The sequence below is a fragment of the Stenella coeruleoalba genome, assembly GCF_951394435.1.
Source record: "Stenella coeruleoalba genome assembly, chromosome: 15".
NCBI classification, from domain to species: Eukaryota; Metazoa; Chordata; class Mammalia; order Artiodactyla; family Delphinidae; genus Stenella; species Stenella coeruleoalba.
This window is the reverse complement of record NC_137161.1, coordinates 66668428-66682182: the sequence shown is the minus strand read 5'-3', so window position 1 is coordinate 66682182 and position 13755 is coordinate 66668428. Positions and strand designations below refer to the sequence as shown.

Genomic DNA, 13755 nt, shown 5'->3' with positions numbered 1-13755 from the left:
ATCGGATCTCATTGTACGTCTCTATGCATAACCTTGCAATATTTTTATCAGAAATTGCTTTTTTTTTTCCCTCCGGATTTCTGCTTTGTGAAAACAGGCACTTATGACTGTGGGAATTCTTATTTGTGTAATACGTTGCTGTATTCCTAACTCAGCGCACAGCCTGGCACATAGTAAGTGCTTTAATAAATACCTGTAAAATGAATGACTAAATATGGAAGGTATAAAGAAGAAAAGGAAATAAAACTAATGATAACTACTGTGAACATGTTCATAGTATATTCTTCCAGATATTTTTTCTAGTGAAATTTTAAAAATTTCACAACTCTTATTTTAGAAATAAAAGTAAGGGACTTACCTGGCAGTCAGTGCGGTGTGGCCAAAAAATAAATAAATAAAAGATATAAGTAATAACAGTAATATTTATCAAGCTATTTATCGCATTCCATCTTCACACCAACGCTAGTACCGCTACTTCGCAGATCATAAAACTGAGGCTTATAGAGATACGCTTGCCCAGAAGATTTACAAGGTGGCTTCTTCCTCTTGGCAAAGGGCATCTATCCATATTACAGGGCTCCTGCTGGTTTGGGGTCTGCTGAGTCACTCTGTGTAGTAAAAAAGGGGAGAGGAATTTGAAGGACCCCCGCAGGTGAGAGGAGTGCAGGAGCCAGGCAGGGGCTGCCAGGGCCTGTGGGAAGGATGAAGAAAGGAAAGGCTTCCAGTAGGGCGATGTCTAGTGGGGGCTGTTTAAATAGTTCGTGGTGGGGTTTGTGACCTAACCACTTACCTCTGCCCCAAAGAGTTCTTCAGTCAAAGCCTCCTTGGACTGGAATGGTGTATGTGACCAAGTTCTCCCATGGAACTGGAGGGAGGGCTGAGTGTCCAGGTGAGCCCCAGGCAAACACAGAGAAACAGGTGTGTGCAGGAAGGCCAGAGACAGACACGGTTATCTGGGTATGCATATGGGAATACATACATTTTTCCTAACAAGAGTGGACTCATCTATTTCTCCTTTCTACTCAACACTAGGTTGTAAACATGTTGACCACCCCTGTGGTCAAGGGCGACCTGTCACTTGTAATGCCTTCTTTGATGAGCCTTTTTGGGGTTGTGGTAAAAGCTGATATTTACGGGGCATTTATTTTGTGTCAGGTACTGTGGTAACTGCTTTACAGACATTATCTCTTTTAATTCTCATCCCAACCCTCTTACTCTCCTCACTTCATACACAGAAAGAAGGAGGCCGGTTAAGTGACTCTCCCAAGTTTACGTAGTAAGTTGCAGAATTTGACCCAGGTCTAGGTATATACTGACCCCTTTAATGTCCTGTCTATAAGCCTTGCCTCTTCAGTTTTTGTGGCCCCTAAAAATTCAGATCCCGTTGGGAGAGTGAAGTCCTTCAGCTTGCCAGCTGCAACGGCCCCTGCAGGGAGAAGGTTCAAGTTTATGAGGCTTGGGGAGTGGGTGACATTCAGGCAGCATCTCATAAGGTGGTGAGGGGAATGAAAAAAAAGAAATAGTCCTGAAACCCATCATTGAGTGTTTTAACTTTTTGGCCTCTGTACTACAAGTTTCAGAAAATATCAATACAAGATCTAGAAGATATAATCATTTTGGTTTGAAGTATTGGCTCCTTTAGTCACCTTGAGAAAACTCCTCTGGCTTTTGGCAAAAAACAAAATTGCACCTGAAATTTTGACCGTGGGAAAGTTGGGCAAGGACAAAGAGTCTGAGCTAGTCTGTCCAAGCCCAAAGCCAGACAAAAAAAAAAAAAAAAAACGACTGTTCTACTTACAGCTCTGTGACCCTGCGCAAGTTATTTAGCTTCTCTTTTCCTCTTTAATCTCTTCCGTGCATAAGCATCTTGATTTGTCTTCAAGGAGCCAGTCCACCCTATTCTCAATTCATGAAAACTGCCCTCCACACTCTTCCTGCTCTAAGATTGGACATATGATTACACCTGGCCAATCAGCATATTCCATCCCTTTTGCCCCATTCATTGGTGCTGGGATGAGTATGTAACCAAAGCCAAGCCAATGAGATACTAATCTGGTTCTTTTATAGAAACCATTTAAAAAGAGAGTCTCTTGGAAGCAACCTAAATGTCTATCAGCAGATGAATGGATAAAGAAGATGTGGTATACATATATGCATATATGTGTGTGTGTGTGTGTGTGTGTGTGTGTGTGTGTGTGTATATATATATATATATATATATAAAATGGAATATTACTCAGCCATAAAAAATAATGAAATAACACCATTTGCAGTAATATGGATGGACCTAGAGATTATAATACTAAGTGAAGTAAGTCAGACAAAGACAAACATCATATGATATCACTTATATGTGGAATGTAAAAAGAAATGATAGAAATGAACTTATTTACAAAACAGAAATATACTCACAGACATAGAAAACAAACTTAAGGTTACCAAAGGGGAAAGGGGGGGAAGGGAAAAATTAGGAATTTGGGATTAAAAGATACACACTACTATATATAAAATAGATAAACAGCAAGGACCTACTGTATAGCACACAGAACTCTATTCAGCATCTTGTAATAACCTATAATGGAAAAGAATCAGAAAAATAATATATATGTATATGTATAACTGAATCACTTTGTGTGCACTTTCTGTAACAGTTGTGTTAGTTTCGGGTGTGCAGCAAAGATGTATATATATATTCTTTCTCACATTCTTTTCCATTTTAATATTTACAAAATATAGAGAGCTCTTATAACTCAAATAATAAAAAGATAACTCAATTTCAAAATGGGCTAAAGATTTGAACAGACAGTTCTCCAAAGAAGATATATAAATGGCCAATAAGCACATGAAAGGATACTCAACATTATTAGTCATTAGAAAAATGCAAATCAAAACTACATCCACTAGGATGGCTATGATCAAAAGTCAGATAATAACAAGTATTGGCAAGAGTGTGGAGAAATTGGAACACTCATACACTGCAAACAGGAATGGAAAATGGAAAACAGTTTGGTGGTTTCTTAAAAACTTAAACATGGGGTTACCATACAACCTAGCAATCCCACTCCCAGGTATATATCCAAGAGAAATGAAAACATGTTTGCACAAAAACATATGCACAAATGTTCATAGCAGCATTATTCATAATAGGCAAAAGGTGAAAAAAAACCAAATATCCATCAACTGATAAATGGATAATTAAAATGTGTTATACCCATACAATGGAATATTACTCAGCAATAAAAAGGAATGAGGCACTGATAAATGCTAAAACATGGATAAACCTTAAAAACAGTATGTTAAGTGAAAGGAGCCAGACACAAAAGGCAGCAGATTATATGATTTCATTTATATGAAATGTCCAGAATAGGGAAATCCTTAGAGACAGAGAGTAGATTAGTGGTGGCCCACAGCTAGGAAGGGAGTCTGGGGGTAATGGAGAGTGACTACTAAAGGTATGGTATTCCTTTTTGGGGGGATGAAGATATTCTAAAATTGATTGTGAGGAGGGCTGCACAATTCTGTGAAGGTACTAAAAAACAATGAACTATACACTTTAAAGGGGTGTCTTGTATGGTATGTGAATTAAATCACGATAAAGCTGTTATCCTCAGAAAAGGGCTCCTGGTATCCTCACGGTGCTTCGGGGTGTGGCAGCAGAAGAGAGGTCACCAGGAATGGTGCTCTAGCCCAGTCTAGGTATGTGGCCGCTCCCAGCTTCAAGGGATGGGTGCAATCCTTCCGCGGGCTCAGAGAGGGTTGGAGAACTGCTCCAGACACATATGCCATGGGAGTGAAATGCTTCTCAAGTGCTACCTGCTCAGATTCCCTGTCCACAGGAAGCCGTGTCCATGGGAGCTTAAGGCAGTTTTAGGTTCACAGCAGAGTTGAGTGGAAGGTTTGGAGATTTCCCATATCCTTCCTGCCTCCACACAAGAACAGCCTCCCCCATGATCAACATCTCCCACCAGAGTAGTGCATGTGTTACAATTAACAAACCTACACTGACACATCATAATCACCTAGAGTCCACAGTTTATAGTAAAGTTCACTCTTGGGCTTCCCTGGTGGCGCAGTGGTTGAGAGTCCGCCTGCCGATACAGCGGACACGGGTTCGTGCCCCGGTCCAGGAGGATCCCACATGCCGCGGAGCGGCTAGGCCCGTGAGCCATGGCCGCTGAGCCTGCGCGTCCAGAGCCTGTGCTCCGCAACGGGAGAGGCCGCAATAGTGAGAGGCCCGCGTACAGCAAAATAAAAAAAAAAAAAAGTTCACTCTTGGTAGTGTACATTCTGTGGGTTTGACCTAACTTATAATAATATGCATCAACTGTTACAGTAACATACACAGCAGTCCCACTACCCTAAAAATCCTGTGTTTCACCTATTCATCCGCTGCATCCCCCTCGATCCCTGGGAACCACAGTGGGATGTCTTTAAGCAGAAGCTTTAAAAGAAGTCCTTGTATGGGAACGTGTGTATGTGCATAGCTGATTCACTTTTTTATAGAGCAGAAACTAACACACTATTGTAAAGCAATTATACTGCAATAAAGATGTTTAAAAAAAAAAAAAAGTCCTTGAAAGTCCTCCTTGGCTTCCTGGCTCAGGAGGTCCAGGGCCTACTGGGCACAAAGCCATCACAGGGCCATTCAATGACCCACCTGTAGCTACAGAAAGACTCACAGAAGCAATGAAATGACCACTCTTCTGTCTTTTGGATAGTGTCTTTCTTCCTTTCTCTTGCACAAGGCAAACCCCAGGATTAGGGTGGGGTATGTGTGGGCCTCTAGTTGCCCCTACGTCTGCATAGGGAAAGATCTGGAAGGATACAGCTAAACTGTTACTCATTATAATGAGTTGTGGGATTCAGCTGTGAAGGAGGAAGGTGGTGAGGAAGAGAACTTCCCTTTAACTTTATACAGAAGGTTTGACATTTGAAAAAAAAATGTACAATGAGCATGCATTACATTATATTTCAAATCTAAAAAGACAAAGAAGCACCTTCCTTTACCAAAGTGTTGACAGAGCTTAACTGGGTGGAGAAATTAAAGGTGATTTTATTCTCTTATTTGTGTTTTTCTTTCTTAGCTTGGAGTTTCAACAAGGAACATGTATTTATTATTTTAGCAAAAGTTATTTTTAACTGTTACTTAAAAAGAAAAGAACAAAAACTAAACAGAGCCTAGTTGCCCTGGTTTCTGTAGCCTCCCCACCCTTGCCTGCCTGGGCCTAGGTTTTGCATAGGAACTGCCCTCCCAGCCTCAACCTTAAGGCATAAATCACCAGGAAAGCCGAGTCAGCACTACTGCAGAAGTCTGCAGGGAGACAGGCCTGCTCACTGGAGCAGACGAGCTCATAGCCTTACTTCCACTGGATTTTTGTTCTGGTGAAGCACCTTTGTCATGCAAGTTCTGAGCAGCTCTGCTTCTCCCGAAAGACCTGATTTTTGCCTGATCTGGCCTAGTAGGTGTTGGATAAATGTTTACTTGAATTAAATTATTAGAAACAGAGAGAGTTGGGAGGGGAAGGGTCACATTAGAGTTCAAGCTCGTACTGCTCGTCACACGATAGGCCAATAAATTGAGAGACGAAGTATTGGGGCAAGGAATAGCAACTTTATTTGGAAAGCCAGCAGAGTGAGAAGGTGGTAGACTGCTGTCCCAAAGAACCATCTTCCCCATGTTAGAACTCAGGCTTTTATATTAAAAGGGGAGGAGGTGTGGTTAGTTGTTGTAAACTTCTTGGTGCTGGAATCCTTTGTTCTCGCAGCTGTCCACATAGGTCAGGTCACCATGTTCCTGTAAACCTCCAACAAGACAAATGTTCTTTTCTGTTCTGCAACTTTTTCTCTCTATAAGAATGGAAAAGTGTTAAGTTTAAAGGTCAGAGCCTTGAGAAGGGGGTATCCTGTATGTTTCAGACTACAGGCAACAATCTTTCACAAAAGGTGCAGAGCCAGCATGACTAAGCACAGGCAACAGAGCACACAGGTTAGAGCTAAAGGAATAGATTCAGCATGGAGTCAGGTTTGTTCTTCTCTGTTATAGTTGCTGTTAACAAATGATGCAAACTACTGGAGAATGCTTTGACTCATTTGTGGGGGAATGACTCAAAGAGATCTCTGCTTCCTTCTTGTGGCCGCAGGGGGTGATATCTCAGAAGAGCTGAATACAATTAATTCTCGGTGGCAGAAAATGGAAGTTTGTTATGTATTTATTGATATGCATTTGCTCTGAATTTACTGCATTTTGTTTTTATTTTATTTTTTTTACAAGGAAAACCACCATTTTGGTTCCCAAGTTTTATTCAAGAACTCACACAACATATTCCAGATAACCGAGTTTTAATCATCTTCATCCTTTTCTTCATCTTGATTAATCTGGAAGTAACGCAATTCGTAACTCTCTTTGCTGTTAGCAACTACGCGTAACCAATCATGTAGATTATTCTTCAAATATTTTTTGGTGAGGTATTTCGAATACCTTTTGGAAAAAGGCACCTCAGAGGTTACAGTAATCTTGTTTTTGCTTCTTTCGGTTGTTACAACACTCCACCAAGATTCCCAGCTTTTCCATTCATTTTGATTCTCTCCTGAAGAAACTGTTCAAAATTGGCAGCATCTATGATTCCATCTTCTATAGGGTGGGTACAGTCAAGGGTAAAATTCGGGACCTGCTTTTATTTTGCTCCCCTTCGCCACAAACTTTTTCACGGGCGCCATGGAGGCAGCGAAGGCAGAAAGGGTTACTGCATTTTAAAACACACTGAAATAGTCTACATAGAAGAACACTGGGTTTTGGGAGGCTAGGGAATCCTGGCTCTGCCTGGGGGTAGCTAACACAAGTTACTTTGCCAGTCTGAGCCTCAGTTTCCCCCTCTGTAAAAAGTAGATACAAGTGATGATTGAGGGAGCCTACATAAGGCAAGGATCTGTAAAAACGTTCAATGATTTTCCTTCCTGGACCCATGATTTTTACATCGCGGTGGCAGGGGCCGGCCATGGGGCCACCCGAGGCTGCAGAGGTTCCCTGAAGTAGGGCTAGAGACTCCAAACAAGATGGGGACTCGGCCGTCTCCGCGCAAACCCGGCGGGACCCGCAGCCCAGCCAGGAGCAAGCGGCAGCGTGACACTGCCCCCACGTGGCCGTAGGCAGTATGCCACGCTCGTGGAAAATCAAATGCAAACATACATGACGAGTGAATATTAATATTAACGATTGGGAACTTTGTTTTCCTTTTTAACGCTGCGTCCCAACTGAACTTACTACTGCCGATTACAAGAGCACTCTGACTCCAAAGCCCAGGAGGAAGCCGGGGGTTAATATGCTGTAACTGGCGCGTGAAGCGTCAGGCTGATATCGGGCATGCGTAAACCGATGAGGGTGGGGCTTAGAGAACATGAGGCGCCGCGTCACTAGACTAATATAGTATGAACGGAAAAGATCATGACTGGGCGGTAGCGTGGCCGAGTGGTCTAAGGCGCTGGATTTAGGCTCCAGTCATTTCGATGGCGTGGGTTCGAATCCCACCGCTGCCACACCTTCAGAGGTCTCACTTTTCCGTCCTTCAACTTCCATATCCTCTCCCAATTACTCTTCACTTTTTCTGCCTTCTGACGTTTTTTTTTTTTCCCCACAGTAGAAAATCCTCAGAGGGATCCTTCATTTCATTCACTTTCTCCTTACACAGGAATTTCAACCTGTAAAAGTTCTTTCTTCCAGTTCAGCCTTTTTTTTTTTTAATGCAATGGGGAAGGGAGGGGAAAAGAAGGAAACTGCAGGACAATCCACCTCACTCCCTAGCCTACTACACAAACCCACCAATCCCGCTACCTTAAAAAACGGAAACAAAAACGTCTCCCTATTTCCATGGGAAAGCATCCTGAGATACCTTGAAAAGCTCTCAACAGTCTGTCTGCGCCTTTAATTTAATGCTTCAAGGCCTGAGTCCACTGGGAGTGGGCCCCTTTACCTCCCAAGGACAAAGATTAGGTGGAGGTGATTTTAATCAAGACGTCAGTTAGGAAGGGTCCCTTTCTGGCCCGCTCTGTGTCAGCAGAGAGCTCAGGCTGACTCCATAAATCACTGTTGGTAGAAACTGTGTCAGGTGACTTTATGGAGGGTCTGGGGTATCAGGAGCCCTGCCCCCCACCAGGTGTATCAGCCTTGAGGTCCCAGCTTCATTGATCCACTTCCTGCTTGTTTATTTACTCATTCAACAACCATTTATGAAGGGCCTACTATGTGCCAGAAATCAAGATCAACCTGAGGCTACAGAGCAAAACAGGAGGCATGTTTTGGGCCTCACAGAGTTCACAGCCACTGTAATTTCTTTAATTAGACCTATGAGGAGTGTCATGCAGAATGCAGAAGCCAACCCAGGGACAACGGAACAAGTGACTTTTAGCTTGGACTTGAAATTGAGAGATTAGCTAGTGAAGGTGGGAGAGGGGAGTTCCAGGAAGAGGGAACAGCATGTGGAATATCCTAGAGGCAAAGGAGAGCCTGGTGAGTCTGAGATGCTGGGAAGGTAATTCAGGGCAGCTGGACAGAGAGCAGCTGGACATGGCTAGAGATGAGACTGAAGTGTTAGGCAAGCAGGGCCATGAATGCCAAGTTAAGGCTTTGAACTTGGCCCTGAGGGCATGCGAAACCATGGAAAGGTTTTAAGCCGGAGGGTGGCATGTTCCAATTTTGGATGTTGCCTCTGGCAGTAGGAATAGGAGGTTCCATTCAAAGCCTACTGTAGTTGTCTAGGACAAAGGAGAGTGGCTTGTACCATGGTTGTGACAGTGTGTTGCACAGGGAGACATTTTGGAGGTGGATCTGACAGAACTCAATGATGAAGACATGAAAAAGAAGAACACATCGAAAGCGATGACCAGGTTTTGGGCTTGAGCCACTGGATGGCTGGCAGTGCCTCTCGTCTCCCTAGGAGGGAACACGGGATGAAGAGGACGTTTGTGGAAAAGATGATTTCACTCTGATCCACACTGAGTTTGAGATTTAGGACATGGGGTTGAGTAGATTGGACATAGAAGTCTGGAGGCCAAGAGAACACTCTGAGTAACTGATACAGATTTGGGAGGCATTGGAGACTGAGGTCATGGGAATGGATGAACTTGCCCAGGAAGAGCATGCAGAGGAAGTAGAGGGACCAATATGGAGTCCTGAGGACCATCATCCTAAAGGGAATGCAATGGAAAAGAAGCCAGTGAAGGAGATAAAGAAGGACTGGAGACACAAGTGGAAGACAGGTGTGTTGTCATATAGATTGTTGTCAAGAAGATTATGGCAAGAAGGAGGGAGTAGCCAACTATGCAGAAGAGACTTGGCAGAATAAAGACTGAAAAATATTCTTTGGTTTTATGATTTGTGGACAAGGTCATTGATGACCTTAATTAAAGCCATTTTGGTGTGAGTTGAAGAGAAGAAATGGAAACATAAGTGTGGACATCTCATCATGAAATTTGATGAGTGATGGTAGCAGTAGCGGGAGGGGGAATGGGGAGTCAAGAGAAATTTTTTTTTTTGGCGATACGCGGGCCTCTCACTGTTGGGGCCTCTCCCGTTGCGGAGCACAGGCTCCGGACGCGCAGGCTCAGCGGCCATGGCTCACGGGCCCAGCCGCTCTGCGGCACGTGGAATCTTCCCGGACCGGGTCACAAACCCGTGTCTCCTGCATCGGCAGGCGGACTCTCAACCACTGCGCCCCCAGGGAAGCCCAAGAGAAACATTTTTAAGATGAGAGAGACCAGATGATGTTTTAGACGCCTGGCATTGGGTCTACAAAGGGGAATAGCTCCATCACCCATAATGGAAAGTTTATGAATTCGCCTTAATGGTCCATCCTGATTGGCTATTTCACTTTGAGCTGCCCACAGTAATGACTCTTTTTTCTGCGTTTATAATGCTTCTGCTTAGTGTCTCCAAGAAAGCTAGGACCGCTTCCTACTTGCTGTCTCAAAATTAGAACACTCCCTAACACTATACGCAAAAATAAACTCAAAACAGATTAAAGACCTAAATGTAAGGCCGCATACTATAAAACCCTTAGAGGAAAACATAGGCAGAACACTCTCTGACATAAATTGCAGCAAGATCTTTTTTAATCCACCTCCTAGAGTAATGAAAATAAAAATAAACAAATGGGAACTAATTAAACTTAGAAGCCTTTGCACAGCAAAGGAAACCATAAACAAGACGAAAAGACAACCTACAGAATGGGAGAAAATAGTTGCAAATGAAACAACTGACAAGGGATTAATTTCCAAAATATAAAAACAGCTCACGCAGCTCAATATCAAAAAAACAAACAACCCAATCAAAAAATGGGCAGAAGATCTAAATAGACATTTCTCCAAAGAAGACATACAGATGGCCAAAAAGCACATGAAAAGATGCTTAACATCACTCATTATTAGAGAAATACAAATCAAAACTACAGTGAGCTATCACCTCACACCAGTCAGAATGGCCATCATCAAAAAATCTACAAACAATGAATGCTGGAGAGGGTGTGGAGAAAAGGGAACCCTCCTGCACTGTTGGTGGGAATGTAAATTGGTACAGCCACTATGGAGAACAGTATGGAGGTTCCTTAAAAAACTAAAAATAAGGGCTTCCCTGGTGGCGCAGTGGTTGAGAGTCCGCCTGCCGATACAGGGCACACGGGTTCGTGCCCCGGTCCGGGAAGATCCCACATATCGCGGAGCAGCTGGGCCCAAGATACACGCACCCCAGTGTTCATTGCAGCACAATTTACAATAGCCAGGACATGGAAGCAACCTAAATGTCCATAGACAGAGGAATGGATAAAGAAGATATGGTACATACATGCAATTGAATATTACTCAGTCATAAAAAAGAATGAAATAATGCCATTTGCAGCAACATGGATAGACCTAGAGATTGTCATACTGAGTGAAGTAAGTCAGACAAAGACAAATATCATATGCTATCACTAATAGGTGGAATCTAAAAAATGTACACATGAACTTACTGGAGTTTTCACGGCTGTAGAAAACAAACTTACGGTTACCAGGAGGGAAAGGGCGGGGATAAATTGGGAGATTGGGATTGACACATACACACTACTATATATAAAATGGATAACTAATAAGGACCTATGTATGACACAGGCAACTACTCAATACTCTGTAATGACCTATATAGGAAAATAATCTAAAAAAGCATGGATATATGTATATGTATAACTGATTCACTTTGCTGTACACCTGAAACTAACACAACACTGTAAATCAACTATTTCCAATAAACATTTAAAATAAAATATCTATGAGAAGGTATACAAGAAAAAAAAAAAGAACCTCACGGAGGGTGGTTATCTGGGCAGCCTCTAAAATCCTCATGGGCACTTGGTTCCTCTGCTGGGTGGAAGTGCTACCTCGTTTCCCATTGGGTGAAGACACTTGAGAGGAAGGAAGCTTTCTGGCATAGTGACCCATGCTGGCCCCATGCCCAGGGTTTAGACAGTCTACTTTCAGGGGAAGAGATGACTTAGAGAAATCCAGAAAACAAAGAAATCGATTTTGCTTTTGGGTTTCACAAGCTGAGGTTTGGCGGTAGACAAAAGATCTAGAAGATTATGTGAACAGTGAAAACCTGTTTTCCCTGCCCTAAGAACAGATTTCTCAGGACTGGTAGAGAAAGCCAGAGGAGAAGGTGAGTTTACATGCAAGCATGTTACTGAGAAGAAAGAAAGCCCCAAATGGCCTGAGGTTTGTGGATCTGAGACTGAGAAAGATCCCAGAGCTCAACCCAAGCCCTGACGTGGCTAAGGTGCAGAAAAGCAGAAATAACCATGTGTCGTGTTTAGGCCAATGGGCCTTGGGCAGGTCCTCCAAATTACCCCGCCTGTAGAGAAGTGACCCCCACCCTCCTCTACTCTTTGAAGTTAGGCAACCCCAGTTTCCTTATTTATAAAATAAGAATAATAAGCTCTATGTAAGGGTGGGCCTGAGAATTAAGTACGAGCATACAGATGCAAGCTCTTTCAAACTGTCAAGCATTAAACATAAAGGATAAAGCATAAACAAAGCATAAAGGATTATTACTGAGCTTTTAAAAATTATATACACACATGCAAATTCAACAGAGCAAACAGGAGCACACATTTTTGAACTGCTTCACGAACTTTCTTAATTGTTCAGCAGAGGACATACTGCTGATGCCCACGCCGGGCGATGGCCACGTTGGCCCTAACACATTTGCTCCCCCCGACCCCGTCACAGATTTCTTTAGGCTTGTGATGGTTTTCTTCTCTGCTAGGATCCATAGTTTTATCAGCCAATTCCACGTGCGCATATTATGATATATATACAGATGTATTTACACACTAATATTTTGGTATTCACAATTGATACCAAGATGATAGGGAGGCACTGTTCCTGTGGAGAGCAGTGCTGGATTAAAAAATTTTGTGGTTTAAACATTAAAGATTATAGTGATCACTACTGGCCCCCTCATTAACAAATTGAAGCGATAGTAAAACAAAAAATATGACCAACTAATTTCTAATAATTCCCATTATTACTATATTGGTACTTTTTAGAGAGATCCAATTTTTTAAAGGTTTTTTTTTGAGACTTAATTGACATGTAACATTACATTAGTTTCAGCTGTACAACATAATTATTTGCCATATATATATATATTGTGAAATGATCACAATGTCTAGTTAAATTCCATCACCACACAGAGTTCCAATTATTTTTCTTGTGATGAAAACGTAAGATCTACTCTCAGCAACGTTCATTTATACAATACAGTATTATTAACTATAGTTACCAGGCTGTACATTTCACCCCCATAATTTATTTACTTTATAACTAACTGGAAGTTTGTATCTTTTGACCACCCTAAAAAATTTTTTTTAATTTTCCTTTTTTGATGTCCCTTCTGGTATTGAAGTCTGTGCTTACTGAGTCATCCCCAGACTCATGCACCGGAAACCCAAAAAGGCCAAGTTGGGCTGGGCAGAAGCCTGGGTCTCAGGTGTCCTTCCAACCCTGTCTATCAACACACAGGGAGACCTGCATGAGTGAGCGAACCCAAAACATAAGCATAGCGGCTGATCAAACCCAGTGCTCCTAGAAGGGGTCTAATCCAAGATCCCGAGACGATCTCAGGACAAGCACAGAGAAGCTCGGGCAGCGAGGAGGGTCCGTGTCCCTAGAGAGGTAGCAGCAGCCAGCGAAAACTTGCAAACGTCAGGCCAGCTGCACGAGCGGCTGCAGCTAGGCCCCTAGGAGTGGAGCCAGACGGGAGGGGATGGGGCTAAGGCTGAATCACAAACAGGAGAGGAGAGGGACCGACCAAGAGGGATGAGCAAGTCTAGTTACCAAAGGAGAAACCAAGGCGAGGATTCAGGCGTTCGGCTAGAGCCAGAAACGGGGCGGACCAGAGCAGGGGAGAACGCGGGGGCGGGCCAGGCCTGGGCAGGGGCGGGGAGAAGGCCTGGAAGGCGGAGCAGGCTGTGAAGATAGGACCTTCTCGTAGGCATCCCGGCCAGGTCAGAGGGAGACCAAGGCCGGAGGGAGGGGAAGGGGCGTGGTCAGGGCTCAAGAGGCGGGGCAGGGCACGTCGAAACCCAGGGGGCGGGACAGGGGCGGGGTTAGAACGCCGGAATATCCAAGCGGAAGACCTGCTAGGCAGATCCAAGCCCAGAGGGTGGGGCAGGGACAAGCCCAGGACTCAAGGGAGCGCCCAAGTCCGGAGGGCGGAGCAGGGTCTGGTCC

At 43.5% G+C, this 13755-nt stretch overlaps 1 pseudogene across 1 annotated transcript; it reads right to left on the bottom strand.

Annotated features, from left to right (window-relative positions):
* Nucleotides 1-6009: 6009 nt before the first annotated feature.
* Nucleotides 6010-6848, bottom strand: LOC307198707 (large ribosomal subunit protein eL22-like; annotated as a pseudogene). The gene has a single exon. The product of its transcript is annotated as a large ribosomal subunit protein eL22-like (transcript).
* Between the last annotated feature and the right edge of the window lie 6907 nt (nucleotides 6849-13755).